The following is a 21,640-nucleotide window of genomic DNA, read 5'->3' on the forward strand; positions in this document are numbered from 1 at the left end:
GAAGGGGACCCAATCAATCAATCAGTCAGTCAGTCAGTCAGTCAGTTTTGATTACACTATTTAAATAGGCCCCATTTGGGGTCAGCTTTCGCTTACGGCCATACCACTCTGAAAAAGCCTGATCTCATCTGAACTCGGAAGCAAAGCAGAGTTGGGCCTGGTTAGTACTCGGTTGGGAGACTGAATGGGAATACTAGGTGCTGTAAGCTTTTTATTTGGATCAGTGTTTTCATGGCCTCTGCACAACATCCTGTTTTGGGATAAAGGTTGGACACAGGTTTGAAGGGGACCCAATCAATCAATCAGTCAGTCAGTCAGTCAGTCTTTTGATTACACTATTTAAATAGGCCCCATTTGGGGTCAGCTTTCGCTTACGGCCATACCACTCTGAAAAAGCCTGATCTCATCTGAACTCGGAAGCAAAGCAGAGTTGGGCCTGGTTAGTACTCGGTTGGGAGACTGAATGGGAATACTAGGTGCTGTAAGCTTTTTATTTGGATCAGTGTTTTCATGGCCTCTGCACAACATCCTGTTTTGGGATAAAGGTTGGACACAGGTTTGAAGGGGACCCAATCAATCAATCAGTCAGTCAGTCAGTCAGTCTTTTGATTACACTATTTAAATAGGCCCCATTTGGGGTCAGCTTTCGCTTACGGCCATACCACTCTGAAAAAGCCTGATCTCATCTGAACTCGGAAGCAAAGCAGAGTTGGGCCTGGTTAGTACTCGGTTGGGAGACTGAATGGGAATACTAGGTGCTGTAAGCTTTTTATTTGGATCAGTGTTTTCATGGCCTCTGCACAACATCCTGTTTTGGGATAAAGGTTGGACACAGGTTTGAAGGGGACCCAATCAATCAATCAGTCAGTCAGTCAGTCAGTCAGTCTTTTGATTACACTATTTAAATAGGCCCCATTTGGGGTCAGCTTTCGCTTACGGCCATACCACTCTGAAAAAGCCTGATCTCATCTGAACTCGGAAGCAAAGCAGAGTTGGGCCTGGTTAGTACTCGGTTGGGAGACTGAATGGGAATACTAGGTGCTGTAAGCTTTTTATTTGGATCAGTGTTTTCATGGCCTCTGCACAACATCCTGTTTTGGGATAAAGGTTGGACACAGGTTTGAAGGGGACCCAATCAATCAATCAGTCAGTCAGTCAGTCTTTTGATTACACTATTTAAATAGGCCCCATTTGGGGTCAGCTTTCGCTTACGGCCATACCACTCTGAAAAAGCCTGATCTCATCTGAACTCGGAAGCAAAGCAGAGTTGGGCCTGGTTAGTACTCGGTTGGGAGACTGAATGGGAATACTAGGTGCTGTAAGCTTTTTATTTGGATCAGTGTTTTCATGGCCTCTGCACAACATCCTGTTTTGGGATAAAGGTTGGACACAGGTTTGAAGGGGACCCAATCAATCAATCAGTCAGTCAGTCAGTCAGTCAGTTTTGATTACACTATTTAAATAGGCCCCATTTGGGGTCAGCTTTCGCTTACGGCCATACCACTCTGAAAAAGCCTGATCTCATCTGAACTCGGAAGCAAAGCAGAGTTGGGCCTGGTTAGTACTCGGTTGGGAGACTGAATGGGAATACTAGGTGCTGTAAGCTTTTTATTTGGATCAGTGTTTTCATGGCCTCTGCACAACATCCTGTTTTGGGATAAAGGTTGGACACAGGTTTGAAGGGGACCCAATCAATCAATCAGTCAGTCAGTCAGTCAGTCAGTTTTGATTACACTATTTAAATAGGCCCCATTTGGGGTCAGCTTTCGCTTACGGCCATACCACTCTGAAAAAGCCTGATCTCATCTGAACTCGGAAGCAAAGCAGAGTTGGGCCTGGTTAGTACTCGGTTGGGAGACTGAATGGGAATACTAGGTGCTGTAAGCTTTTTATTTGGATCAGTGTTTTCATGGCCTCTGCACAACATCCTGTTTTGGGATAAAGGTTGGACACAGGTTTGAAGGGGACCCAATCAATCAATCAGTCAGTCAGTCAGTCAGTCTTTTGATTACACTATTTAAATAGGCCCCATTTGGGGTCAGCTTTCGCTTACGGCCATACCACTCTGAAAAAGCCTGATCTCATCTGAACTCGGAAGCAAAGCAGAGTTGGGCCTGGTTAGTACTCGGTTGGGAGACTGAATGGGAATACTAGGTGCTGTAAGCTTTTTATTTGGATCAGTGTTTTCATGGCCTCTGCACAACATCCTGTTTTGGGATAAAGGTTGGACACAGGTTTGAAGGGGACCCAATCAATCAATCAGTCAGTCAGTCAGTCAGTCAGTTTTGATTACACTATTTAAATAGGCCCCATTTGGGGTCAGCTTTCGCTTACGGCCATACCACTCTGAAAAAGCCTGATCTCATCTGAACTCGGAAGCAAAGCAGAGTTGGGCCTGGTTAGTACTCGGTTGGGAGACTGAATGGGAATACTAGGTGCTGTAAGCTTTTTATTTGGATCAGTGTTTTCATGGCCTCTGCACAACATCCTGTTTTGGGATAAAGGTTGGACACAGGTTTGAAGGGGACCCAATCAATCAATCAATCAGTCAGTCAGTCAGTCTTTTGATTACACTATTTAAATAGGCCCCATTTGGGGTCAGCTTTCGCTTACGGCCATACCACTCTGAAAAAGCCTGATCTCATCTGAACTCGGAAGCAAAGCAGAGTTGGGCCTGGTTAGTACTCGGTTGGGAGACTGAATGGGAATACTAGGTGCTGTAAGCTTTTTATTTGGATCAGTGTTTTCATGGCCTCTGCACAACATCCTGTTTTGGGATAAAGGTTGGACACAGGTTTGAAGGGGACCCAATCAATCAATCAGTCAGTCAGTCAGTCAGTCTTTTGATTACACTATTTAAATAGGCCCCATTTGGGGTCAGCTTTCGCTTACGGCCATACCACTCTGAAAAAGCCTGATCTCATCTGAACTCGGAAGCAAAGCAGAGTTGGGCCTGGTTAGTACTCGGTTGGGAGACTGAATGGGAATACTAGGTGCTGTAAGCTTTTTATTTGGATCAGTGTTTTCATGGCCTCTGCACAACATCCTGTTTTGGGATAAAGGTTGGACACAGGTTTGAAGGGGACCCAATCAATCAATCAGTCAGTCAGTCAGTCAGTCAGTTTTTGATTACACTATTTAAATAGGCCCCATTTGGGGTCAGCTTTCGCTTACGGCCATACCACTCTGAAAAAGCCTGATCTCATCTGAACTCGGAAGCAAAGCAGAGTTGGGCCTGGTTAGTACTCGGTTGGGAGACTGAATGGGAATACTAGGTGCTGTAAGCTTTTTATTTGGATCAGTGTTTTCATGGCCTCTGCACAACATCCTGTTTTGGGATAAAGGTTGGACACAGGTTTGAAGGGGACCCAATCAATCAATCAGTCAGTCAGTCAGTCAGTCAGTTTTGATTACACTATTTAAATAGGCCCCATTTGGGGTCAGCTTTCGCTTACGGCCATACCACTCTGAAAAAGCCTGATCTCATCTGAACTCGGAAGCAAAGCAGAGTTGGGCCTGGTTAGTACTCGGTTGGGAGACTGAATGGGAATACTAGGTGCTGTAAGCTTTTTATTTGGATCAGTGTTTTCATGGCCTCTGCACAACATCCTGTTTTGGGATAAAGGTTGGACACAGGTTTGAAGGGGACCCAATCAATCAATCAGTCAGTCAGTCAGTCAGTCTTTTGATTACACTATTTAAATAGGCCCCATTTGGGGTCAGCTTTCGCTTACGGCCATACCACTCTGAAAAAGCCTGATCTCATCTGAACTCGGAAGCAAAGCAGAGTTGGGCCTGGTTAGTACTCGGTTGGGAGACTGAATGGGAATACTAGGTGCTGTAAGCTTTTTATTTGGATCAGTGTTTTCATGGCCTCTGCACAACATCCTGTTTTGGGATAAAGGTTGGACACAGGTTTGAAGGGGACCCAATCAATCAATCAATCAGTCAGTCAGTCTTTTGATTACACTATTTAAATAGGCCCCATTTGGGGTCAGCTTTCGCTTACGGCCATACCACTCTGAAAAAGCCTGATCTCATCTGAACTCGGAAGCAAAGCAGAGTTGGGCCTGGTTAGTACTCGGTTGGGAGACTGAATGGGAATACTAGGTGCTGTAAGCTTTTTATTTGGATCAGTGTTTTCATGGCCTCTGCACAACATCCTGTTTTGGGATAAAGGTTGGACACAGGTTTGAAGGGGACCCAATCAATCAATCAGTCAGTCAGTCAGTCAGTCTTTTGATTACACTATTTAAATAGGCCCCATTTGGGGTCAGCTTTCGCTTACGGCCATACCACTCTGAAAAAGCCTGATCTCATCTGAACTCGGAAGCAAAGCAGAGTTGGGCCTGGTTAGTACTCGGTTGGGAGACTGAATGGGAATACTAGGTGCTGTAAGCTTTTTATTTGGATCAGTGTTTTCATGGCCTCTGCACAACATCCTGTTTTGGGATAAAGGTTGGACACAGGTTTGAAGGGGACCCAATCAATCAATCAGTCAGTCAGTCAGTCTTTTGATTACACTATTTAAATAGGCCCCATTTGGGGTCAGCTTTCGCTTACGGCCATACCACTCTGAAAAAGCCTGATCTCATCTGAACTCGGAAGCAAAGCAGAGTTGGGCCTGGTTAGTACTCGGTTGGGAGACTGAATGGGAATACTAGGTGCTGTAAGCTTTTTATTTGGATCAGTGTTTTCATGGCCTCTGCACAACATCCTGTTTTGGGATAAAGGTTGGACACAGGTTTGAAGGGGACCCAATCAATCAATCAGTCAGTCAGTCAGTCAGTCTTTTGATTACACTATTTAAATAGGCCCCATTTGGGGTCAGCTTTCGCTTACGGCCATACCACTCTGAAAAAGCCTGATCTCATCTGAACTCGGAAGCAAAGCAGAGTTGGGCCTGGTTAGTACTCGGTTGGGAGACTGAATGGGAATACTAGGTGCTGTAAGCTTTTTATTTGGATCAGTGTTTTCATGGCCTCTGCACAACATCCTGTTTTGGGATAAAGGTTGGACACAGGTTTGAAGGGGACCCAATCAATCAATCAATCAGTCAGTCAGTCTTTTGATTACACTATTTAAATAGGCCCCATTTGGGGTCAGCTTTCGCTTACGGCCATACCACTCTGAAAAAGCCTGATCTCATCTGAACTCGGAAGCAAAGCAGAGTTGGGCCTGGTTAGTACTCGGTTGGGAGACTGAATGGGAATACTAGGTGCTGTAAGCTTTTTATTTGGATCAGTGTTTTCATGGCCTCTGCACAACATCCTGTTTTGGGATAAAGGTTGGACACAGGTTTGAAGGGGACCCAATCAATCAATCAGTCAGTCAGTCAGTCAGTCTTTTGATTACACTATTTAAATAGGCCCCATTTGGGGTCAGCTTTCGCTTACGGCCATACCACTCTGAAAAAGCCTGATCTCATCTGAACTCGGAAGCAAAGCAGAGTTGGGCCTGGTTAGTACTCGGTTGGGAGACTGAATGGGAATACTAGGTGCTGTAAGCTTTTTATTTGGATCAGTGTTTTCATGGCCTCTGCACAACATCCTGTTTTGGGATAAAGGTTGGACACAGGTTTGAAGGGGACCCAATCAATCAATCAGTCAGTCAGTCAGTCTTGATTACACTATTTAAATAGGCCCCATTTGGGGTCAGCTTTCGCTTACGGCCATACCACTCTGAAAAAGCCTGATCTCATCTGAACTCGGAAGCAAAGCAGAGTTGGGCCTGGTTAGTACTCGGTTGGGAGACTGAATGGGAATACTAGGTGCTGTAAGCTTTTTATTTGGATCAGTGTTTTCATGGCCTCTGCACAACATCCTGTTTTGGGATAAAGGTTGGACACAGGTTTGAAGGGGACCCAATCAATCAATCAGTCAGTCAGTCAGTCAGTCTTTTGATTACACTATTTAAATAGGCCCCATTTGGGGTCAGCTTTCGCTTACGGCCATACCACTCTGAAAAAGCCTGATCTCATCTGAACTCGGAAGCAAAGCAGAGTTGGGCCTGGTTAGTACTCGGTTGGGAGACTGAATGGGAATACTAGGTGCTGTAAGCTTTTTATTTGGATCAGTGTTTTCATGGCCTCTGCACAACATCCTGTTTTGGGATAAAGGTTGGACACAGGTTTGAAGGGGACCCAATCAATCAATCAATCAGTCAGTCAGTCTTTTGATTACACTATTTAAATAGGCCCCATTTGGGGTCAGCTTTCGCTTACGGCCATACCACTCTGAAAAAGCCTGATCTCATCTGAACTCGGAAGCAAAGCAGAGTTGGGCCTGGTTAGTACTCGGTTGGGAGACTGAATGGGAATACTAGGTGCTGTAAGCTTTTTATTTGGATCAGTGTTTTCATGGCCTCTGCACAACATCCTGTTTTGGGATAAAGGTTGGACACAGGTTTGAAGGGGACCCAATCAATCAATCAGTCAGTCAGTCAGTCAGTCTTTTGATTACACTATTTAAATAGGCCCCATTTGGGGTCAGCTTTCGCTTACGGCCATACCACTCTGAAAAAGCCTGATCTCATCTGAACTCGGAAGCAAAGCAGAGTTGGGCCTGGTTAGTACTCGGTTGGGAGACTGAATGGGAATACTAGGTGCTGTAAGCTTTTTATTTGGATCAGTGTTTTCATGGCCTCTGCACAACATCCTGTTTTGGGATAAAGGTTGGACACAGGTTTGAAGGGGACCCAATCAATCAATCAGTCAGTCAGTCAGTCAGTCAGTTTTTTGATTACACTATTTAAATAGGCCCCATTTGGGGTCAGCTTTCGCTTACGGCCATACCACTCTGAAAAAGCCTGATCTCATCTGAACTCGGAAGCAAAGCAGAGTTGGGCCTGGTTAGTACTCGGTTGGGAGACTGAATGGGAATACTAGGTGCTGTAAGCTTTTTATTTGGATCAGTGTTTTCATGGCCTCTGCACAACATCCTGTTTTGGGATAAAGGTTGGACACAGGTTTGAAGGGGACCCAATCAATCAATCAGTCATCAGTCAGTCAGTCTTTTGATTACACTATTTAAATAGGCCCCATTTGGGGTCAGCTTTCGCTTACGGCCATACCACTCTGAAAAAGCCTGATCTCATCTGAACTCGGAAGCAAAGCAGAGTTGGGCCTGGTTAGTACTCGGTTGGGAGACTGAATGGGAATACTAGGTGCTGTAAGCTTTTTATTTGGATCAGTGTTTTCATGGCCTCTGCACAACATCCTGTTTTGGGATAAAGGTTGGACACAGGTTTGAAGGGGACCCAATCAATCAATCAGTCAGTCAGTCTTTTGATTACACTATTTAAATAGGCCCCATTTGGGGTCAGCTTTCGCTTACGGCCATACCACTCTGAAAAAGCCTGATCTCATCTGAACTCGGAAGCAAAGCAGAGTTGGGCCTGGTTAGTACTCGGTTGGGAGACTGAATGGGAATACTAGGTGCTGTAAGCTTTTTATTTGGATCAGTGTTTTCATGGCCTCTGCACAACATCCTGTTTTGGGATAAAGGTTGGACACAGGTTTGAAGGGGACCCAATCAATCAATCAGTCAGTCAGTCAGTCAGTCTTTTGATTACACTATTTAAATAGGCCCCATTTGGGGTCAGCTTTCGCTTACGGCCATACCACTCTGAAAAAGCCTGATCTCATCTGAACTCGGAAGCAAAGCAGAGTTGGGCCTGGTTAGTACTCGGTTGGGAGACTGAATGGGAATACTAGGTGCTGTAAGCTTTTTATTTGGATCAGTGTTTTCATGGCCTCTGCACAACATCCTGTTTTGGGATAAAGGTTGGACACAGGTTTGAAGGGGACCCAATCAATCAATCAATCAGTCAGTCAGTCAGTTGATTACACTATTTAAATAGGCCCCATTTGGGGTCAGCTTTCGCTTACGGCCATACCACTCTGAAAAAGCCTGATCTCATCTGAACTCGGAAGCAAAGCAGAGTTGGGCCTGGTTAGTACTCGGTTGGGAGACTGAATGGGAATACTAGGTGCTGTAAGCTTTTTATTTGGATCAGTGTTTTCATGGCCTCTGCACAACATCCTGTTTTGGGATAAAGGTTGGACACAGGTTTGAAGGGGACCCAATCAATCAATCAGTCAGTCAGTCAGTCAGTCTTTTGATTACACTATTTAAATAGGCCCCATTTGGGGTCAGCTTTCGCTTACGGCCATACCACTCTGAAAAAGCCTGATCTCATCTGAACTCGGAAGCAAAGCAGAGTTGGGCCTGGTTAGTACTCGGTTGGGAGACTGAATGGGAATACTAGGTGCTGTAAGCTTTTTATTTGGATCAGTGTTTTCATGGCCTCTGCACAACATCCTGTTTTGGGATAAAGGTTGGACACAGGTTTGAAGGGGACCCAATCAATCAATCAGTCAGTCAGTCAGTCAGTCTTTTGATTACACTATTTAAATAGGCCCCATTTGGGGTCAGCTTTCGCTTACGGCCATACCACTCTGAAAAAGCCTGATCTCATCTGAACTCGGAAGCAAAGCAGAGTTGGGCCTGGTTAGTACTCGGTTGGGAGACTGAATGGGAATACTAGGTGCTGTAAGCTTTTTATTTGGATCAGTGTTTTCATGGCCTCTGCACAACATCCTGTTTTGGGATAAAGGTTGGACACAGGTTTGAAGGGGACCCAATCAATCAATCAGTCAGTCAGTCAGTCTTTTGATTACACTATTTAAATAGGCCCCATTTGGGGTCAGCTTTCGCTTACGGCCATACCACTCTGAAAAAGCCTGATCTCATCTGAACTCGGAAGCAAAGCAGAGTTGGGCCTGGTTAGTACTCGGTTGGGAGACTGAATGGGAATACTAGGTGCTGTAAGCTTTTTATTTGGATCAGTGTTTTCATGGCCTCTGCACAACATCCTGTTTTGGGATAAAGGTTGGACACAGGTTTGAAGGGGACCCAATCAATCAATCAGTCAGTCAGTCAGTCAGTCTTTTGATTACACTATTTAAATAGGCCCCATTTGGGGTCAGCTTTCGCTTACGGCCATACCACTCTGAAAAAGCCTGATCTCATCTGAACTCGGAAGCAAAGCAGAGTTGGGCCTGGTTAGTACTCGGTTGGGAGACTGAATGGGAATACTAGGTGCTGTAAGCTTTTTATTTGGATCAGTGTTTTCATGGCCTCTGCACAACATCCTGTTTTGGGATAAAGGTTGGACACAGGTTTGAAGGGGACCCAATCAATCAATCAGTCAGTCAGTCTTTTGATTACACTATTTAAATAGGCCCCATTTGGGGTCAGCTTTCGCTTACGGCCATACCACTCTGAAAAAGCCTGATCTCATCTGAACTCGGAAGCAAAGCAGAGTTGGGCCTGGTTAGTACTCGGTTGGGAGACTGAATGGGAATACTAGGTGCTGTAAGCTTTTTATTTGGATCAGTGTTTTCATGGCCTCTGCACAACATCCTGTTTTGGGATAAAGGTTGGACACAGGTTTGAAGGGGACCCAATCAATCAATCAGTCAGTCAGTCAGTCAGTCTTTTGATTACACTATTTAAATAGGCCCCATTTGGGGTCAGCTTTCGCTTACGGCCATACCACTCTGAAAAAGCCTGATCTCATCTGAACTCGGAAGCAAAGCAGAGTTGGGCCTGGTTAGTACTCGGTTGGGAGACTGAATGGGAATACTAGGTGCTGTAAGCTTTTTATTTGGATCAGTGTTTTCATGGCCTCTGCACAACATCCTGTTTTGGGATAAAGGTTGGACACAGGTTTGAAGGGGACCCAATCAATCAATCAGTCAGTCAGTCAGTCTTTTGATTACACTATTTAAATAGGCCCCATTTGGGGTCAGCTTTCGCTTACGGCCATACCACTCTGAAAAAGCCTGATCTCATCTGAACTCGGAAGCAAAGCAGAGTTGGGCCTGGTTAGTACTCGGTTGGGAGACTGAATGGGAATACTAGGTGCTGTAAGCTTTTTATTTGGATCAGTGTTTTCATGGCCTCTGCACAACATCCTGTTTTGGGATAAAGGTTGGACACAGGTTTGAAGGGGACCCAATCAATCAATCAGTCAGTCAGTCAGTCAGTCTTTTGATTACACTATTTAAATAGGCCCCATTTGGGGTCAGCTTTCGCTTACGGCCATACCACTCTGAAAAAGCCTGATCTCATCTGAACTCGGAAGCAAAGCAGAGTTGGGCCTGGTTAGTACTCGGTTGGGAGACTGAATGGGAATACTAGGTGCTGTAAGCTTTTTATTTGGATCAGTGTTTTCATGGCCTCTGCACAACATCCTGTTTTGGGATAAAGGTTGGACACAGGTTTGAAGGGGACCCAATCAATCAATCAATCAGTCAGTCAGTCTTTTGATTACACTATTTAAATAGGCCCCATTTGGGGTCAGCTTTCGCTTACGGCCATACCACTCTGAAAAAGCCTGATCTCATCTGAACTCGGAAGCAAAGCAGAGTTGGGCCTGGTTAGTACTCGGTTGGGAGACTGAATGGGAATACTAGGTGCTGTAAGCTTTTTATTTGGATCAGTGTTTTCATGGCCTCTGCACAACATCCTGTTTTGGGATAAAGGTTGGACACAGGTTTGAAGGGGACCCAATCAATCAATCAGTCAGTCAGTCAGTCAGTCTTTTGATTACACTATTTAAATAGGCCCCATTTGGGGTCAGCTTTCGCTTACGGCCATACCACTCTGAAAAAGCCTGATCTCATCTGAACTCGGAAGCAAAGCAGAGTTGGGCCTGGTTAGTACTCGGTTGGGAGACTGAATGGGAATACTAGGTGCTGTAAGCTTTTTATTTGGATCAGTGTTTTCATGGCCTCTGCACAACATCCTGTTTTGGGATAAAGGTTGGACACAGGTTTGAAGGGGACCCAATCAATCAATCAGTCATCAGTCAGTCAGTCTTTTGATTACACTATTTAAATAGGCCCCATTTGGGGTCAGCTTTCGCTTACGGCCATACCACTCTGAAAAAGCCTGATCTCATCTGAACTCGGAAGCAAAGCAGAGTTGGGCCTGGTTAGTACTCGGTTGGGAGACTGAATGGGAATACTAGGTGCTGTAAGCTTTTTATTTGGATCAGTGTTTTCATGGCCTCTGCACAACATCCTGTTTTGGGATAAAGGTTGGACACAGGTTTGAAGGGGACCCAATCAATCAATCAGTCAGTCAGTCAGTCTTTTGATTACACTATTTAAATAGGCCCCATTTGGGGTCAGCTTTCGCTTACGGCCATACCACTCTGAAAAAGCCTGATCTCATCTGAACTCGGAAGCAAAGCAGAGTTGGGCCTGGTTAGTACTCGGTTGGGAGACTGAATGGGAATACTAGGTGCTGTAAGCTTTTTATTTGGATCAGTGTTTTCATGGCCTCTGCACAACATCCTGTTTTGGGATAAAGGTTGGACACAGGTTTGAAGGGGACCCAATCAATCAATCAGTCAGTCAGTCAGTCAGTCTTTTGATTACACTATTTAAATAGGCCCCATTTGGGGTCAGCTTTCGCTTACGGCCATACCACTCTGAAAAAGCCTGATCTCATCTGAACTCGGAAGCAAAGCAGAGTTGGGCCTGGTTAGTACTCGGTTGGGAGACTGAATGGGAATACTAGGTGCTGTAAGCTTTTTATTTGGATCAGTGTTTTCATGGCCTCTGCACAACATCCTGTTTTGGGATAAAGGTTGGACACAGGTTTGAAGGGGACCCAATCAATCAATCAGTCAGTCAGTCAGTCAGTCTTTTGATTACACTATTTAAATAGGCCCCATTTGGGGTCAGCTTTCGCTTACGGCCATACCACTCTGAAAAAGCCTGATCTCATCTGAACTCGGAAGCAAAGCAGAGTTGGGCCTGGTTAGTACTCGGTTGGGAGACTGAATGGGAATACTAGGTGCTGTAAGCTTTTTATTTGGATCAGTGTTTTCATGGCCTCTGCACAACATCCTGTTTTGGGATAAAGGTTGGACACAGGTTTGAAGGGGACCCAATCAATCAATCAGTCAGTCAGTCAGTCAGTCTTTTGATTACACTATTTAAATAGGCCCCATTTGGGGTCAGCTTTCGCTTACGGCCATACCACTCTGAAAAAGCCTGATCTCATCTGAACTCGGAAGCAAAGCAGAGTTGGGCCTGGTTAGTACTCGGTTGGGAGACTGAATGGGAATACTAGGTGCTGTAAGCTTTTTATTTGGATCAGTGTTTTCATGGCCTCTGCACAACATCCTGTTTTGGGATAAAGGTTGGACACAGGTTTGAAGGGGACCCAATCAATCAATCAGTCAGTCAGTCAGTCAGTCTTTTGATTACACTATTTAAATAGGCCCCATTTGGGGTCAGCTTTCGCTTACGGCCATACCACTCTGAAAAAGCCTGATCTCATCTGAACTCGGAAGCAAAGCAGAGTTGGGCCTGGTTAGTACTCGGTTGGGAGACTGAATGGGAATACTAGGTGCTGTAAGCTTTTTATTTGGATCAGTGTTTTCATGGCCTCTGCACAACATCCTGTTTTGGGATAAAGGTTGGACACAGGTTTGAAGGGGACCCAATCAATCAATCAGTCAGTCAGTCAGTCAGTCTTTTGATTACACTATTTAAATAGGCCCCATTTGGGGTCAGCTTTCGCTTACGGCCATACCACTCTGAAAAAGCCTGATCTCATCTGAACTCGGAAGCAAAGCAGAGTTGGGCCTGGTTAGTACTCGGTTGGGAGACTGAATGGGAATACTAGGTGCTGTAAGCTTTTTATTTGGATCAGTGTTTTCATGGCCTCTGCACAACATCCTGTTTTGGGATAAAGGTTGGACACAGGTTTGAAGGGGACCCAATCAATCAATCAATCAGTCAGTCAGTCTTTTGATTACACTATTTAAATAGGCCCCATTTGGGGTCAGCTTTCGCTTACGGCCATACCACTCTGAAAAAGCCTGATCTCATCTGAACTCGGAAGCAAAGCAGAGTTGGGCCTGGTTAGTACTCGGTTGGGAGACTGAATGGGAATACTAGGTGCTGTAAGCTTTTTATTTGGATCAGTGTTTTCATGGCCTCTGCACAACATCCTGTTTTGGGATAAAGGTTGGACACAGGTTTGAAGGGGACCCAATCAATCAATCAGTCAGTCAGTCAGTCAGTCTTTTGATTACACTATTTAAATAGGCCCCATTTGGGGTCAGCTTTCGCTTACGGCCATACCACTCTGAAAAAGCCTGATCTCATCTGAACTCGGAAGCAAAGCAGAGTTGGGCCTGGTTAGTACTCGGTTGGGAGACTGAATGGGAATACTAGGTGCTGTAAGCTTTTTATTTGGATCAGTGTTTTCATGGCCTCTGCACAACATCCTGTTTTGGGATAAAGGTTGGACACAGGTTTGAAGGGGACCCAATCAATCAATCAGTCAGTCAGTCAGTCAGTCTTTTGATTACACTATTTAAATAGGCCCCATTTGGGGTCAGCTTTCGCTTACGGCCATACCACTCTGAAAAAGCCTGATCTCATCTGAACTCGGAAGCAAAGCAGAGTTGGGCCTGGTTAGTACTCGGTTGGGAGACTGAATGGGAATACTAGGTGCTGTAAGCTTTTTATTTGGATCAGTGTTTTCATGGCCTCTGCACAACATCCTGTTTTGGGATAAAGGTTGGACACAGGTTTGAAGGGGACCCAATCAATCAATCAATCAGTCAGTCAGTCTTTTGATTACACTATTTAAATAGGCCCCATTTGGGGTCAGCTTTCGCTTACGGCCATACCACTCTGAAAAAGCCTGATCTCATCTGAACTCGGAAGCAAAGCAGAGTTGGGCCTGGTTAGTACTCGGTTGGGAGACTGAATGGGAATACTAGGTGCTGTAAGCTTTTTATTTGGATCAGTGTTTTCATGGCCTCTGCACAACATCCTGTTTTGGGATAAAGGTTGGACACAGGTTTGAAGGGGACCCAATCAATCAATCAATCAGTCAGTCAGTCTTTTGATTACACTATTTAAATAGGCCCCATTTGGGGTCAGCTTTCGCTTACGGCCATACCACTCTGAAAAAGCCTGATCTCATCTGAACTCGGAAGCAAAGCAGAGTTGGGCCTGGTTAGTACTCGGTTGGGAGACTGAATGGGAATACTAGGTGCTGTAAGCTTTTTATTTGGATCAGTGTTTTCATGGCCTCTGCACAACATCCTGTTTTGGGATAAAGGTTGGACACAGGTTTGAAGGGGACCCAATCAATCAATCAGTCAGTCAGTCAGTCAGTCTTTTGATTACACTATTTAAATAGGCCCCATTTGGGGTCAGCTTTCGCTTACGGCCATACCACTCTGAAAAAGCCTGATCTCATCTGAACTCGGAAGCAAAGCAGAGTTGGGCCTGGTTAGTACTCGGTTGGGAGACTGAATGGGAATACTAGGTGCTGTAAGCTTTTTATTTGGATCAGTGTTTTCATGGCCTCTGCACAACATCCTGTTTTGGGATAAAGGTTGGACACAGGTTTGAAGGGGACCCAATCAATCAATCAGTCAGTCAGTCAGTCAGTCTTTTGATTACACTATTTAAATAGGCCCCATTTGGGGTCAGCTTTCGCTTACGGCCATACCACTCTGAAAAAGCCTGATCTCATCTGAACTCGGAAGCAAAGCAGAGTTGGGCCTGGTTAGTACTCGGTTGGGAGACTGAATGGGAATACTAGGTGCTGTAAGCTTTTTATTTGGATCAGTGTTTTCATGGCCTCTGCACAACATCCTGTTTTGGGATAAAGGTTGGACACAGGTTTGAAGGGGACCCAATCAATCAATCAGTCAGTCAGTCAGTCAGTCTTTGATTACACTATTTAAATAGGCCCCATTTGGGGTCAGCTTTCGCTTACGGCCATACCACTCTGAAAAAGCCTGATCTCATCTGAACTCGGAAGCAAAGCAGAGTTGGGCCTGGTTAGTACTCGGTTGGGAGACTGAATGGGAATACTAGGTGCTGTAAGCTTTTTATTTGGATCAGTGTTTTCATGGCCTCTGCACAACATCCTGTTTTGGGATAAAGGTTGGACACAGGTTTGAAGGGGACCCAATCAATCAATCAGTCAGTCAGTCAGTCTTTTGATTACACTATTTAAATAGGCCCCATTTGGGGTCAGCTTTCGCTTACGGCCATACCACTCTGAAAAAGCCTGATCTCATCTGAACTCGGAAGCAAAGCAGAGTTGGGCCTGGTTAGTACTCGGTTGGGAGACTGAATGGGAATACTAGGTGCTGTAAGCTTTTTATTTGGATCAGTGTTTTCATGGCCTCTGCACAACATCCTGTTTTGGGATAAAGGTTGGACACAGGTTTGAAGGGGACCCAATCAATCAATCAGTCAGTCAGTCAGTCAGTCTTTTGATTACACTATTTAAATAGGCCCCATTTGGGGTCAGCTTTCGCTTACGGCCATACCACTCTGAAAAAGCCTGATCTCATCTGAACTCGGAAGCAAAGCAGAGTTGGGCCTGGTTAGTACTCGGTTGGGAGACTGAATGGGAATACTAGGTGCTGTAAGCTTTTTATTTGGATCAGTGTTTTCATGGCCTCTGCACAACATCCTGTTTTGGGATAAAGGTTGGACACAGGTTTGAAGGGGACCCAATCAATCAATCAATCAGTCAGTCAGTCTTTTGATTACACTATTTAAATAGGCCCCATTTGGGGTCAGCTTTCGCTTACGGCCATACCACTCTGAAAAAGCCTGATCTCATCTGAACTCGGAAGCAAAGCAGAGTTGGGCCTGGTTAGTACTCGGTTGGGAGACTGAATGGGAATACTAGGTGCTGTAAGCTTTTTATTTGGATCAGTGTTTTCATGGCCTCTGCACAACATCCTGTTTTGGGATAAAGGTTGGACACAGGTTTGAAGGGGACCCAATCAATCAATCAGTCAGTCAGTCAGTCAGTCTTTTGATTACACTATTTAAATAGGCCCCATTTGGGGTCAGCTTTCGCTTACGGCCATACCACTCTGAAAAAGCCTGATCTCATCTGAACTCGGAAGCAAAGCAGAGTTGGGCCTGGTTAGTACTCGGTTGGGAGACTGAATGGGAATACTAGGTGCTGTAAGCTTTTTATTTGGATCAGTGTTTTCATGGCCTCTGCACAACATCCTGTTTTGGGATAAAGGTTGGACACAGGTTTGAAGGGGACCCAATCAATCAATCAGTCAGTCAGTCAGTCAGTCTTTTGATTACACTATTTAAATAGGCCCCATTTGGGGTCAGCTTTCGCTTACGGCCATACCACTCTGAAAAAGCCTGATCTCATCTGAACTCGGAAGCAAAGCAGAGTTGGGCCTGGTTAGTACTCGGTTGGGAGACTGAATGGGAATACTAGGTGCTGTAAGCTTTTTATTTGGATCAGTGTTTTCATGGCCTCTGCACAACATCCTGTTTTGGGATAAAGGTTGGACACAGGTTTGAAGGGGACCCAATCAATCAATCAGTCAGTCAGTCAGTCAGTCTTTTGATTACACTATTTAAATAGGCCCCATTTGGGGTCAGCTTTCGCTTACGGCCATACCACTCTGAAAAAGCCTGATCTCATCTGAACTCGGAAGCAAAGCAGAGTTGGGCCTGGTTAGTACTCGGTTGGGAGACTGAATGGGAATACTAGGTGCTGTAAGCTTTTTATTTGGATCAGTGTTTTCATGGCCTCTGCACAACATCCTGTTTTGGGATAAAGGTTGGACACAGGTTTGAAGGGGACCCAATCAATCAATCAGTCAGTCAGTCAGTCAGTCTTTTGATTACACTATTTAAATAGGCCCCATTTGGGGTCAGCTTTCGCTTACGGCCATACCACTCTGAAAAAGCCTGATCTCATCTGAACTCGGAAGCAAAGCAGAGTTGGGCCTGGTTAGTACTCGGTTGGGAGACTGAATGGGAATACTAGGTGCTGTAAGCTTTTTATTTGGATCAGTGTTTTCATGGCCTCTGCACAACATCCTGTTTTGGGATAAAGGTTGGACACAGGTTTGAAGGGGACCCAATCAATCAATCAATCAGTCAGTCAGTCAGTCTTTTGATTACACTATTTAAATAGGCCCCATTTGGGGTCAGCTTTCGCTTACGGCCATACCACTCTGAAAAAGCCTGATCTCATCTGAACTCGGAAGCAAAGCAGAGTTGGGCCTGGTTAGTACTCGGTTGGGAGACTGAATGGGAATACTAGGTGCTGTAAGCTTTTTATTTGGATCAGTGTTTTCATGGCCTCTGCACAACATCCTGTTTTGGGATAAAGGTTGGACACAGGTTTGAAGGGGACCCAATCAATCAATCAGTCAGTCAGTCAGTCAGTCAGTCTTTTGATTACACTATTTAAATAGGCCCCATTTGGGGTCAGCTTTCGCTTACGGCCATACCACTCTGAAAAAGCCTGATCTCATCTGAACTCGGAAGCAAAGCAGAGTTGGGCCTGGTTAGTACTCGGTTGGGAGACTGAATGGGAATACTAGGTGCTGTAAGCTTTTTATTTGGATCAGTGTTTTCATGGCCTCTGCACAACATCCTGTTTTGGGATAAAGGTTGGACACAGGTTTGAAGGGGACCCAATCAATCAATCAATCAGTCAGTCAGTCTTTTGATTACACTATTTAAATAGGCCCCATTTGGGGTCAGCTTTCGCTTACGGCCATACCACTCTGAAAAAGCCTGATCTCATCTGAACTCGGAAGCAAAGCAGAGTTGGGCCTGGTTAGTACTCGGTTGGGAGACTGAATGGGAATACTAGGTGCTGTAAGCTTTTTATTTGGATCAGTGTTTTCATGGCCTCTGCACAACATCCTGTTTTGGGATAAAGGTTGGACACAGGTTTGAAGGGGACCCAATCAATCAATCAGTCAGTCAGTCAGTCAGTCAGTCAGTTTTTGATTACACTATTTAAATAGGCCCCATTTGGGGTCAGCTTTCGCTTACGGCCATACCACTCTGAAAAAGCCTGATCTCATCTGAACTCGGAAGCAAAGCAGAGTTGGGCCTGGTTAGTACTCGGTTGGGAGACTGAATGGGAATACTAGGTGCTGTAAGCTTTTTATTTGGATCAGTGTTTTCATGGCCTCTGCACAACATCCTGTTTTGGGATAAAGGTTGGACACAGGTTTGAAGGGGACCCAATCAATCAATCAGTCAGTCAGTCAGTCAGTCTTTTGATTACACTATTTAAATAGGCCCCATTTGGGGTCAGCTTTCGCTTACGGCCATACCACTCTGAAAAAGCCTGATCTCATCTGAACTCGGAAGCAAAGCAGAGTTGGGCCTGGTTAGTACTCGGTTGGGAGACTGAATGGGAATACTAGGTGCTGTAAGCTTTTTATTTGGATCAGTGTTTTCATGGCCTCTGCACAACATCCTGTTTTGGGATAAAGGTTGGACACAGGTTTGAAGGGGACCCAATCAATCAATCAGTCAGTCAGTCAGTCTTTTGATTACACTATTTAAATAGGCCCCATTTGGGGTCAGCTTTCGCTTACGGCCATACCACTCTGAAAAAGCCTGATCTCATCTGAACTCGGAAGCAAAGCAGAGTTGGGCCTGGTTAGTACTCGGTTGGGAGACTGAATGGGAATACTAGGTGCTGTAAGCTTTTTATTTGGATCAGTGTTTTCATGGCCTCTGCACAACATCCTGTTTTGGGATAAAGGTTGGACACAGGTTTGAAGGGGACCCAATCAATCAATCAGTCAGTCAGTCAGTCAGTCAGTCTTTTGATTACACTATTTAAATAGGCCCCATTTGGGGTCAGCTTTCGCTTACGGCCATACCACTCTGAAAAAGCCTGATCTCATCTGAACTCGGAAGCAAAGCAGAGTTGGGCCTGGTTAGTACTCGGTTGGGAGACTGAATGGGAATACTAGGTGCTGTAAGCTTTTTATTTGGATCAGTGTTTTCATGGCCTCTGCACAACATCCTGTTTTGGGATAAAGGTTGGACACAGGTTTGAAGGGGACCCAATCAATCAATCAGTCAGTCAGTCTTTTGATTACACTATTTAAATAGGCCCCATTTGGGGTCAGCTTTCGCTTACGGCCATACCACTCTGAAAAAGCCTGATCTCATCTGAACTCGGAAGCAAAGCAGAGTTGGGCCTGGTTAGTACTCGGTTGGGAGACTGAATGGGAATACTAGGTGCTGTAAGCTTTTTATTTGGATCAGTGTTTTCATGGCCTCTGCACAACATCCTGTTTTGGGATAAAGGTTGGACACAGGTTTGAAGGGGACCCAATCAATCAATCAGTCAGTCAGTCAGTCAGTCTTTTGATTACACTATTTAAATAGGCCCCATTTGGGGTCAGCTTTCGCTTACGGCCATACCACTCTGAAAAAGCCTGATCTCATCTGAACTCGGAAGCAAAGCAGAGTTGGGCCTGGTTAGTACTCGGTTGGGAGACTGAATGGGAATACTAGGTGCTGTAAGCTTTTTATTTGGATCAGTGTTTTCATGGCCTCTGCACAACATCCTGTTTTGGGATAAAGGTTGGACACAGGTTTGAAGGGGACCCAATCAATCAATCAGTCAGTCAGTCAGTCAGTCAGTTTTGATTACACTATTTAAATAGGCCCCATTTGGGGTCAGCTTTCGCTTACGGCCATACCACTCTGAAAAAGCCTGATCTCATCTGAACTCGGAAGCAAAGCAGAGTTGGGCCTGGTTAGTACTCGGTTGGGAGACTGAATGGGAATACTAGGTGCTGTAAGCTTTTTATTTGGATCAGTGTTTTCATGGCCTCTGCACAACATCCTGTTTTGGGATAAAGGTTGGACACAGGTTTGAAGGGGACCCAATCAATCAATCAATCAGTCAGTCAGTCAATCATCAATTTAAATCCAGTCAGTCAGTCACTCAAGTCAGTCAGTCAGTCAGGAGTCAGTCAGTAAGTCATCAGGTCAGAGTCAGTCAGGTCAGTCAGTCAGTCAGTTCAGTCAATCAGTTCAATCAGTCAATCAATCAGTCAGTCAGTCAGTCAGTCTTTTGATTACACTATTTAAATAGGCCCCATTTGGGGTCAGCTTTCGCTTACGGCCATACCACTCTGAAAAAGCCTGATCTCATCTGAACTCGGAAGCAAAGCAGAGTTGGGCCTGGTTAGTACTCGGTTGGGAGACTGAATGGGAATACTAGGTGCTGTAAGCTTTTTATTTGGATCAGTGTTTTCATGGCCTCTGCACAACATCCTGTTTTGGGATAAAGGTTGGACACAGGTTTGAAGGGGACCCAATCAATCAATCAGTCAGTCAGTCAGTCAGTCAGTCTTTTGATTACACTATTTAAATAGGCCCCATTTGGGGTCAGCTTTCGCTTACGGCCATACCACTCTGAAAAAGCCTGATCTCATCTGAACTCGGAAGCAAAGCAGAGTTGGGCCTGGTTAGTACTCGGTTGGGAGACTGAATGGGAATACTAGGTGCTGTAAGCTTTTTATTTGGATCAGTGTTTTCATGGCCTCTGCACAACATCCTGTTTTGGGATAAAGGTTGGACACAGGTTTGAAGGGGACCCAATCAATCAATCAATCAATCAGTCAGTCAGTCTTTTGATTACACTATTTAAATAGGCCCCATTTGGGGTCAGCTTTCGCTTACGGCCATACCACTCTGAAAAAGCCTGATCTCATCTGAACTCGGAAGCAAAGCAGAGTTGGGCCTGGTTAGTACTCGGTTGGGAGACTGAATGGGAATACTAGGTGCTGTAAGCTTTTTATTTGGATCAGTGTTTTCATGGCCTCTGCACAACATCCTGTTTTGGGATAAAGGTTGGACACAGGTTTGAAGGGGACCCAATCAATCATCAGTCAGTCAGTCAGTCAGTCAGTCAGTCAGTCTTTTGATTACACTATTTAAATAGGCCCCATTTGGGGTCAGCTTTCGCTTACGGCCATACCACTCTGAAAAAGCCTGATCTCATCTGAACTCGGAAGCAAAGCAGAGTTGGGCCTGGTTAGTACTCGGTTGGGAGACTGAATGGGAATACTAGGTGCTGTAAGCTTTTTATTTGGATCAGTGTTTTCATGGCCTCTGCACAACATCCTGTTTTGGGATAAAGGTTGGACACAGGTTTGAAGGGGACCCAATCAATCAATCAATCAGTCAGTCAGTCTTTTGATTACACTATTTAAATAGGCCCCATTTGGGGTCAGCTTTCGCTTACGGCCATACCACTCTGAAAAAGCCTGATCTCATCTGAACTCGGAAGCAAAGCAGAGTTGGGCCTGGTTAGTACTCGGTTGGGAGACTGAATGGGAATACTAGGTGCTGTAAGCTTTTTATTTGGATCAGTGTTTTCATGGCCTCTGCACAACATCCTGTTTTGGGATAAAGGTTGGACACAGGTTTGAAGGGGACCCAATCAATCAATCAATCAGTCAGTCAGTCAGTCAGTCAGTCAGTCTTTTGATTACACTATTTAAATAGGCCCCATTTGGGGTCAGCTTTCGCTTACGGCCATACCACTCTGAAAAAGCCTGATCTCATCTGAACTCGGAAGCAAAGCAGAGTTGGGCCTGGTTAGTACTCGGTTGGGAGACTGAATGGGAATACTAGGTGCTGTAAGCTTTTTATTTGGATCAGTGTTTTCATGGCCTCTGCACAACATCCTGTTTTGGGATAAAGGTTGGACACAGGTTTGAAGGGGACCCAATCAATCAATCAGTCAGTCAGTCAGTCAGT

General features: G+C 45.1%; 77 non-coding genes across 77 annotated transcripts; all 77 read left to right on the plus strand.

Moving 5' to 3' along the window:
- Window positions 1-90: 90 nt before the first annotated feature.
- Window positions 91-209, plus strand: LOC128631319 (5S ribosomal RNA). Its single transcript, XR_008395493.1, has one exon. It is a non-coding gene; the product is annotated as a 5S ribosomal RNA (ribosomal RNA).
- Window positions 210-369: 160 nt separating this feature from the next.
- On the plus strand, window positions 370-488 carry LOC128631320 (5S ribosomal RNA). The gene has a single exon (XR_008395494.1). It is a non-coding gene; the product is annotated as a 5S ribosomal RNA (ribosomal RNA).
- Window positions 489-648: 160 nt separating this feature from the next.
- Window positions 649-767, plus strand: LOC128631321 (5S ribosomal RNA). Its single transcript, XR_008395495.1, has one exon. It is a non-coding gene; the product is annotated as a 5S ribosomal RNA (ribosomal RNA).
- Window positions 768-931: 164 nt separating this feature from the next.
- LOC128631323 (5S ribosomal RNA) lies at window positions 932-1,050 on the plus strand. Its single transcript, XR_008395497.1, has one exon. It is a non-coding gene; the product is annotated as a 5S ribosomal RNA (ribosomal RNA).
- A 156-nt stretch (window positions 1,051-1,206) lies between these two features.
- On the plus strand, window positions 1,207-1,325 carry LOC128631324 (5S ribosomal RNA). Its single transcript, XR_008395498.1, has one exon. It is a non-coding gene; the product is annotated as a 5S ribosomal RNA (ribosomal RNA).
- Window positions 1,326-1,487: 162 nt separating this feature from the next.
- On the plus strand, window positions 1,488-1,606 carry LOC128631325 (5S ribosomal RNA). Its single transcript, XR_008395499.1, has one exon. It is a non-coding gene; the product is annotated as a 5S ribosomal RNA (ribosomal RNA).
- Window positions 1,607-1,768: 162 nt separating this feature from the next.
- LOC128631326 (5S ribosomal RNA) lies at window positions 1,769-1,887 on the plus strand. The gene has a single exon (XR_008395500.1). It is a non-coding gene; the product is annotated as a 5S ribosomal RNA (ribosomal RNA).
- Window positions 1,888-2,047: 160 nt separating this feature from the next.
- Window positions 2,048-2,166, plus strand: LOC128631327 (5S ribosomal RNA). The gene has a single exon (XR_008395501.1). It is a non-coding gene; the product is annotated as a 5S ribosomal RNA (ribosomal RNA).
- Window positions 2,167-2,328: 162 nt separating this feature from the next.
- LOC128631329 (5S ribosomal RNA) lies at window positions 2,329-2,447 on the plus strand. The gene has a single exon (XR_008395503.1). It is a non-coding gene; the product is annotated as a 5S ribosomal RNA (ribosomal RNA).
- Window positions 2,448-2,607: 160 nt separating this feature from the next.
- LOC128631330 (5S ribosomal RNA) lies at window positions 2,608-2,726 on the plus strand. Its single transcript, XR_008395504.1, has one exon. It is a non-coding gene; the product is annotated as a 5S ribosomal RNA (ribosomal RNA).
- A 160-nt stretch (window positions 2,727-2,886) lies between these two features.
- Window positions 2,887-3,005, plus strand: LOC128631331 (5S ribosomal RNA). Its single transcript, XR_008395505.1, has one exon. It is a non-coding gene; the product is annotated as a 5S ribosomal RNA (ribosomal RNA).
- A 163-nt stretch (window positions 3,006-3,168) lies between these two features.
- On the plus strand, window positions 3,169-3,287 carry LOC128631332 (5S ribosomal RNA). The gene has a single exon (XR_008395506.1). It is a non-coding gene; the product is annotated as a 5S ribosomal RNA (ribosomal RNA).
- Window positions 3,288-3,449: 162 nt separating this feature from the next.
- LOC128631333 (5S ribosomal RNA) lies at window positions 3,450-3,568 on the plus strand. The gene has a single exon (XR_008395507.1). It is a non-coding gene; the product is annotated as a 5S ribosomal RNA (ribosomal RNA).
- A 160-nt stretch (window positions 3,569-3,728) lies between these two features.
- Window positions 3,729-3,847, plus strand: LOC128631334 (5S ribosomal RNA). The gene has a single exon (XR_008395508.1). It is a non-coding gene; the product is annotated as a 5S ribosomal RNA (ribosomal RNA).
- A 156-nt stretch (window positions 3,848-4,003) lies between these two features.
- LOC128631335 (5S ribosomal RNA) lies at window positions 4,004-4,122 on the plus strand. Its single transcript, XR_008395509.1, has one exon. It is a non-coding gene; the product is annotated as a 5S ribosomal RNA (ribosomal RNA).
- A 160-nt stretch (window positions 4,123-4,282) lies between these two features.
- LOC128631336 (5S ribosomal RNA) lies at window positions 4,283-4,401 on the plus strand. Its single transcript, XR_008395510.1, has one exon. It is a non-coding gene; the product is annotated as a 5S ribosomal RNA (ribosomal RNA).
- Window positions 4,402-4,557: 156 nt separating this feature from the next.
- On the plus strand, window positions 4,558-4,676 carry LOC128631337 (5S ribosomal RNA). The gene has a single exon (XR_008395511.1). It is a non-coding gene; the product is annotated as a 5S ribosomal RNA (ribosomal RNA).
- Window positions 4,677-4,836: 160 nt separating this feature from the next.
- LOC128631338 (5S ribosomal RNA) lies at window positions 4,837-4,955 on the plus strand. The gene has a single exon (XR_008395512.1). It is a non-coding gene; the product is annotated as a 5S ribosomal RNA (ribosomal RNA).
- Window positions 4,956-5,111: 156 nt separating this feature from the next.
- Window positions 5,112-5,230, plus strand: LOC128631340 (5S ribosomal RNA). Its single transcript, XR_008395514.1, has one exon. It is a non-coding gene; the product is annotated as a 5S ribosomal RNA (ribosomal RNA).
- A 160-nt stretch (window positions 5,231-5,390) lies between these two features.
- On the plus strand, window positions 5,391-5,509 carry LOC128631341 (5S ribosomal RNA). Its single transcript, XR_008395515.1, has one exon. It is a non-coding gene; the product is annotated as a 5S ribosomal RNA (ribosomal RNA).
- A 154-nt stretch (window positions 5,510-5,663) lies between these two features.
- LOC128631342 (5S ribosomal RNA) lies at window positions 5,664-5,782 on the plus strand. The gene has a single exon (XR_008395516.1). It is a non-coding gene; the product is annotated as a 5S ribosomal RNA (ribosomal RNA).
- Window positions 5,783-5,942: 160 nt separating this feature from the next.
- LOC128631343 (5S ribosomal RNA) lies at window positions 5,943-6,061 on the plus strand. The gene has a single exon (XR_008395517.1). It is a non-coding gene; the product is annotated as a 5S ribosomal RNA (ribosomal RNA).
- Window positions 6,062-6,217: 156 nt separating this feature from the next.
- Window positions 6,218-6,336, plus strand: LOC128631344 (5S ribosomal RNA). The gene has a single exon (XR_008395518.1). It is a non-coding gene; the product is annotated as a 5S ribosomal RNA (ribosomal RNA).
- Window positions 6,337-6,496: 160 nt separating this feature from the next.
- Window positions 6,497-6,615, plus strand: LOC128631345 (5S ribosomal RNA). The gene has a single exon (XR_008395519.1). It is a non-coding gene; the product is annotated as a 5S ribosomal RNA (ribosomal RNA).
- Window positions 6,616-6,779: 164 nt separating this feature from the next.
- LOC128631346 (5S ribosomal RNA) lies at window positions 6,780-6,898 on the plus strand. Its single transcript, XR_008395520.1, has one exon. It is a non-coding gene; the product is annotated as a 5S ribosomal RNA (ribosomal RNA).
- Window positions 6,899-7,057: 159 nt separating this feature from the next.
- On the plus strand, window positions 7,058-7,176 carry LOC128631347 (5S ribosomal RNA). The gene has a single exon (XR_008395521.1). It is a non-coding gene; the product is annotated as a 5S ribosomal RNA (ribosomal RNA).
- A 152-nt stretch (window positions 7,177-7,328) lies between these two features.
- Window positions 7,329-7,447, plus strand: LOC128631348 (5S ribosomal RNA). Its single transcript, XR_008395522.1, has one exon. It is a non-coding gene; the product is annotated as a 5S ribosomal RNA (ribosomal RNA).
- Window positions 7,448-7,607: 160 nt separating this feature from the next.
- LOC128631349 (5S ribosomal RNA) lies at window positions 7,608-7,726 on the plus strand. The gene has a single exon (XR_008395523.1). It is a non-coding gene; the product is annotated as a 5S ribosomal RNA (ribosomal RNA).
- A 156-nt stretch (window positions 7,727-7,882) lies between these two features.
- On the plus strand, window positions 7,883-8,001 carry LOC128631351 (5S ribosomal RNA). The gene has a single exon (XR_008395525.1). It is a non-coding gene; the product is annotated as a 5S ribosomal RNA (ribosomal RNA).
- Window positions 8,002-8,161: 160 nt separating this feature from the next.
- On the plus strand, window positions 8,162-8,280 carry LOC128631352 (5S ribosomal RNA). Its single transcript, XR_008395526.1, has one exon. It is a non-coding gene; the product is annotated as a 5S ribosomal RNA (ribosomal RNA).
- A 160-nt stretch (window positions 8,281-8,440) lies between these two features.
- Window positions 8,441-8,559, plus strand: LOC128631353 (5S ribosomal RNA). The gene has a single exon (XR_008395527.1). It is a non-coding gene; the product is annotated as a 5S ribosomal RNA (ribosomal RNA).
- Window positions 8,560-8,715: 156 nt separating this feature from the next.
- LOC128631354 (5S ribosomal RNA) lies at window positions 8,716-8,834 on the plus strand. The gene has a single exon (XR_008395528.1). It is a non-coding gene; the product is annotated as a 5S ribosomal RNA (ribosomal RNA).
- A 160-nt stretch (window positions 8,835-8,994) lies between these two features.
- LOC128631355 (5S ribosomal RNA) lies at window positions 8,995-9,113 on the plus strand. Its single transcript, XR_008395529.1, has one exon. It is a non-coding gene; the product is annotated as a 5S ribosomal RNA (ribosomal RNA).
- Window positions 9,114-9,265: 152 nt separating this feature from the next.
- Window positions 9,266-9,384, plus strand: LOC128631356 (5S ribosomal RNA). The gene has a single exon (XR_008395530.1). It is a non-coding gene; the product is annotated as a 5S ribosomal RNA (ribosomal RNA).
- A 160-nt stretch (window positions 9,385-9,544) lies between these two features.
- On the plus strand, window positions 9,545-9,663 carry LOC128631357 (5S ribosomal RNA). Its single transcript, XR_008395531.1, has one exon. It is a non-coding gene; the product is annotated as a 5S ribosomal RNA (ribosomal RNA).
- A 156-nt stretch (window positions 9,664-9,819) lies between these two features.
- LOC128631358 (5S ribosomal RNA) lies at window positions 9,820-9,938 on the plus strand. Its single transcript, XR_008395532.1, has one exon. It is a non-coding gene; the product is annotated as a 5S ribosomal RNA (ribosomal RNA).
- A 160-nt stretch (window positions 9,939-10,098) lies between these two features.
- On the plus strand, window positions 10,099-10,217 carry LOC128631359 (5S ribosomal RNA). Its single transcript, XR_008395533.1, has one exon. It is a non-coding gene; the product is annotated as a 5S ribosomal RNA (ribosomal RNA).
- A 156-nt stretch (window positions 10,218-10,373) lies between these two features.
- Window positions 10,374-10,492, plus strand: LOC128631360 (5S ribosomal RNA). The gene has a single exon (XR_008395534.1). It is a non-coding gene; the product is annotated as a 5S ribosomal RNA (ribosomal RNA).
- A 160-nt stretch (window positions 10,493-10,652) lies between these two features.
- On the plus strand, window positions 10,653-10,771 carry LOC128631362 (5S ribosomal RNA). Its single transcript, XR_008395536.1, has one exon. It is a non-coding gene; the product is annotated as a 5S ribosomal RNA (ribosomal RNA).
- A 159-nt stretch (window positions 10,772-10,930) lies between these two features.
- Window positions 10,931-11,049, plus strand: LOC128631363 (5S ribosomal RNA). Its single transcript, XR_008395537.1, has one exon. It is a non-coding gene; the product is annotated as a 5S ribosomal RNA (ribosomal RNA).
- A 156-nt stretch (window positions 11,050-11,205) lies between these two features.
- Window positions 11,206-11,324, plus strand: LOC128631364 (5S ribosomal RNA). The gene has a single exon (XR_008395538.1). It is a non-coding gene; the product is annotated as a 5S ribosomal RNA (ribosomal RNA).
- A 160-nt stretch (window positions 11,325-11,484) lies between these two features.
- Window positions 11,485-11,603, plus strand: LOC128631365 (5S ribosomal RNA). The gene has a single exon (XR_008395539.1). It is a non-coding gene; the product is annotated as a 5S ribosomal RNA (ribosomal RNA).
- Window positions 11,604-11,763: 160 nt separating this feature from the next.
- Window positions 11,764-11,882, plus strand: LOC128631366 (5S ribosomal RNA). Its single transcript, XR_008395540.1, has one exon. It is a non-coding gene; the product is annotated as a 5S ribosomal RNA (ribosomal RNA).
- A 160-nt stretch (window positions 11,883-12,042) lies between these two features.
- LOC128631367 (5S ribosomal RNA) lies at window positions 12,043-12,161 on the plus strand. Its single transcript, XR_008395541.1, has one exon. It is a non-coding gene; the product is annotated as a 5S ribosomal RNA (ribosomal RNA).
- A 160-nt stretch (window positions 12,162-12,321) lies between these two features.
- LOC128631368 (5S ribosomal RNA) lies at window positions 12,322-12,440 on the plus strand. Its single transcript, XR_008395542.1, has one exon. It is a non-coding gene; the product is annotated as a 5S ribosomal RNA (ribosomal RNA).
- A 160-nt stretch (window positions 12,441-12,600) lies between these two features.
- LOC128631369 (5S ribosomal RNA) lies at window positions 12,601-12,719 on the plus strand. The gene has a single exon (XR_008395543.1). It is a non-coding gene; the product is annotated as a 5S ribosomal RNA (ribosomal RNA).
- A 156-nt stretch (window positions 12,720-12,875) lies between these two features.
- On the plus strand, window positions 12,876-12,994 carry LOC128631370 (5S ribosomal RNA). The gene has a single exon (XR_008395544.1). It is a non-coding gene; the product is annotated as a 5S ribosomal RNA (ribosomal RNA).
- Window positions 12,995-13,154: 160 nt separating this feature from the next.
- On the plus strand, window positions 13,155-13,273 carry LOC128631371 (5S ribosomal RNA). The gene has a single exon (XR_008395545.1). It is a non-coding gene; the product is annotated as a 5S ribosomal RNA (ribosomal RNA).
- A 160-nt stretch (window positions 13,274-13,433) lies between these two features.
- Window positions 13,434-13,552, plus strand: LOC128631373 (5S ribosomal RNA). The gene has a single exon (XR_008395547.1). It is a non-coding gene; the product is annotated as a 5S ribosomal RNA (ribosomal RNA).
- A 156-nt stretch (window positions 13,553-13,708) lies between these two features.
- Window positions 13,709-13,827, plus strand: LOC128631374 (5S ribosomal RNA). Its single transcript, XR_008395548.1, has one exon. It is a non-coding gene; the product is annotated as a 5S ribosomal RNA (ribosomal RNA).
- A 156-nt stretch (window positions 13,828-13,983) lies between these two features.
- LOC128631375 (5S ribosomal RNA) lies at window positions 13,984-14,102 on the plus strand. Its single transcript, XR_008395549.1, has one exon. It is a non-coding gene; the product is annotated as a 5S ribosomal RNA (ribosomal RNA).
- A 160-nt stretch (window positions 14,103-14,262) lies between these two features.
- Window positions 14,263-14,381, plus strand: LOC128631376 (5S ribosomal RNA). Its single transcript, XR_008395550.1, has one exon. It is a non-coding gene; the product is annotated as a 5S ribosomal RNA (ribosomal RNA).
- Window positions 14,382-14,541: 160 nt separating this feature from the next.
- On the plus strand, window positions 14,542-14,660 carry LOC128631377 (5S ribosomal RNA). Its single transcript, XR_008395551.1, has one exon. It is a non-coding gene; the product is annotated as a 5S ribosomal RNA (ribosomal RNA).
- A 159-nt stretch (window positions 14,661-14,819) lies between these two features.
- LOC128631378 (5S ribosomal RNA) lies at window positions 14,820-14,938 on the plus strand. The gene has a single exon (XR_008395552.1). It is a non-coding gene; the product is annotated as a 5S ribosomal RNA (ribosomal RNA).
- A 156-nt stretch (window positions 14,939-15,094) lies between these two features.
- On the plus strand, window positions 15,095-15,213 carry LOC128631379 (5S ribosomal RNA). Its single transcript, XR_008395553.1, has one exon. It is a non-coding gene; the product is annotated as a 5S ribosomal RNA (ribosomal RNA).
- A 160-nt stretch (window positions 15,214-15,373) lies between these two features.
- Window positions 15,374-15,492, plus strand: LOC128631380 (5S ribosomal RNA). Its single transcript, XR_008395554.1, has one exon. It is a non-coding gene; the product is annotated as a 5S ribosomal RNA (ribosomal RNA).
- A 156-nt stretch (window positions 15,493-15,648) lies between these two features.
- LOC128631381 (5S ribosomal RNA) lies at window positions 15,649-15,767 on the plus strand. Its single transcript, XR_008395555.1, has one exon. It is a non-coding gene; the product is annotated as a 5S ribosomal RNA (ribosomal RNA).
- Window positions 15,768-15,927: 160 nt separating this feature from the next.
- LOC128631382 (5S ribosomal RNA) lies at window positions 15,928-16,046 on the plus strand. Its single transcript, XR_008395556.1, has one exon. It is a non-coding gene; the product is annotated as a 5S ribosomal RNA (ribosomal RNA).
- A 160-nt stretch (window positions 16,047-16,206) lies between these two features.
- On the plus strand, window positions 16,207-16,325 carry LOC128631384 (5S ribosomal RNA). The gene has a single exon (XR_008395558.1). It is a non-coding gene; the product is annotated as a 5S ribosomal RNA (ribosomal RNA).
- Window positions 16,326-16,485: 160 nt separating this feature from the next.
- LOC128631385 (5S ribosomal RNA) lies at window positions 16,486-16,604 on the plus strand. The gene has a single exon (XR_008395559.1). It is a non-coding gene; the product is annotated as a 5S ribosomal RNA (ribosomal RNA).
- Window positions 16,605-16,764: 160 nt separating this feature from the next.
- LOC128631386 (5S ribosomal RNA) lies at window positions 16,765-16,883 on the plus strand. The gene has a single exon (XR_008395560.1). It is a non-coding gene; the product is annotated as a 5S ribosomal RNA (ribosomal RNA).
- A 160-nt stretch (window positions 16,884-17,043) lies between these two features.
- Window positions 17,044-17,162, plus strand: LOC128631387 (5S ribosomal RNA). The gene has a single exon (XR_008395561.1). It is a non-coding gene; the product is annotated as a 5S ribosomal RNA (ribosomal RNA).
- A 164-nt stretch (window positions 17,163-17,326) lies between these two features.
- On the plus strand, window positions 17,327-17,445 carry LOC128631388 (5S ribosomal RNA). Its single transcript, XR_008395562.1, has one exon. It is a non-coding gene; the product is annotated as a 5S ribosomal RNA (ribosomal RNA).
- A 156-nt stretch (window positions 17,446-17,601) lies between these two features.
- Window positions 17,602-17,720, plus strand: LOC128631389 (5S ribosomal RNA). The gene has a single exon (XR_008395563.1). It is a non-coding gene; the product is annotated as a 5S ribosomal RNA (ribosomal RNA).
- A 167-nt stretch (window positions 17,721-17,887) lies between these two features.
- Window positions 17,888-18,006, plus strand: LOC128631390 (5S ribosomal RNA). Its single transcript, XR_008395564.1, has one exon. It is a non-coding gene; the product is annotated as a 5S ribosomal RNA (ribosomal RNA).
- Window positions 18,007-18,166: 160 nt separating this feature from the next.
- LOC128631391 (5S ribosomal RNA) lies at window positions 18,167-18,285 on the plus strand. Its single transcript, XR_008395565.1, has one exon. It is a non-coding gene; the product is annotated as a 5S ribosomal RNA (ribosomal RNA).
- Window positions 18,286-18,441: 156 nt separating this feature from the next.
- LOC128631392 (5S ribosomal RNA) lies at window positions 18,442-18,560 on the plus strand. Its single transcript, XR_008395566.1, has one exon. It is a non-coding gene; the product is annotated as a 5S ribosomal RNA (ribosomal RNA).
- Window positions 18,561-18,724: 164 nt separating this feature from the next.
- Window positions 18,725-18,843, plus strand: LOC128631393 (5S ribosomal RNA). The gene has a single exon (XR_008395567.1). It is a non-coding gene; the product is annotated as a 5S ribosomal RNA (ribosomal RNA).
- A 152-nt stretch (window positions 18,844-18,995) lies between these two features.
- LOC128631395 (5S ribosomal RNA) lies at window positions 18,996-19,114 on the plus strand. The gene has a single exon (XR_008395569.1). It is a non-coding gene; the product is annotated as a 5S ribosomal RNA (ribosomal RNA).
- A 160-nt stretch (window positions 19,115-19,274) lies between these two features.
- Window positions 19,275-19,393, plus strand: LOC128631396 (5S ribosomal RNA). Its single transcript, XR_008395570.1, has one exon. It is a non-coding gene; the product is annotated as a 5S ribosomal RNA (ribosomal RNA).
- A 162-nt stretch (window positions 19,394-19,555) lies between these two features.
- On the plus strand, window positions 19,556-19,674 carry LOC128631397 (5S ribosomal RNA). The gene has a single exon (XR_008395571.1). It is a non-coding gene; the product is annotated as a 5S ribosomal RNA (ribosomal RNA).
- Window positions 19,675-19,989: 315 nt separating this feature from the next.
- On the plus strand, window positions 19,990-20,108 carry LOC128631398 (5S ribosomal RNA). Its single transcript, XR_008395572.1, has one exon. It is a non-coding gene; the product is annotated as a 5S ribosomal RNA (ribosomal RNA).
- Window positions 20,109-20,272: 164 nt separating this feature from the next.
- Window positions 20,273-20,391, plus strand: LOC128631399 (5S ribosomal RNA). Its single transcript, XR_008395573.1, has one exon. It is a non-coding gene; the product is annotated as a 5S ribosomal RNA (ribosomal RNA).
- Window positions 20,392-20,551: 160 nt separating this feature from the next.
- On the plus strand, window positions 20,552-20,670 carry LOC128631400 (5S ribosomal RNA). Its single transcript, XR_008395574.1, has one exon. It is a non-coding gene; the product is annotated as a 5S ribosomal RNA (ribosomal RNA).
- Window positions 20,671-20,841: 171 nt separating this feature from the next.
- LOC128631401 (5S ribosomal RNA) lies at window positions 20,842-20,960 on the plus strand. Its single transcript, XR_008395575.1, has one exon. It is a non-coding gene; the product is annotated as a 5S ribosomal RNA (ribosomal RNA).
- A 156-nt stretch (window positions 20,961-21,116) lies between these two features.
- LOC128631402 (5S ribosomal RNA) lies at window positions 21,117-21,235 on the plus strand. Its single transcript, XR_008395576.1, has one exon. It is a non-coding gene; the product is annotated as a 5S ribosomal RNA (ribosomal RNA).
- A 172-nt stretch (window positions 21,236-21,407) lies between these two features.
- On the plus strand, window positions 21,408-21,526 carry LOC128631403 (5S ribosomal RNA). The gene has a single exon (XR_008395577.1). It is a non-coding gene; the product is annotated as a 5S ribosomal RNA (ribosomal RNA).
- The last annotated feature ends 114 nt before the right edge of the window (window positions 21,527-21,640 follow it).

This window comes from Ictalurus punctatus, unplaced genomic scaffold (assembly GCF_001660625.3).
Source record: "Ictalurus punctatus breed USDA103 unplaced genomic scaffold, Coco_2.0 tig00006821, whole genome shotgun sequence".
Lineage (NCBI taxonomy): Eukaryota > Metazoa > Chordata > Actinopteri > Siluriformes > Ictaluridae > Ictalurus > Ictalurus punctatus.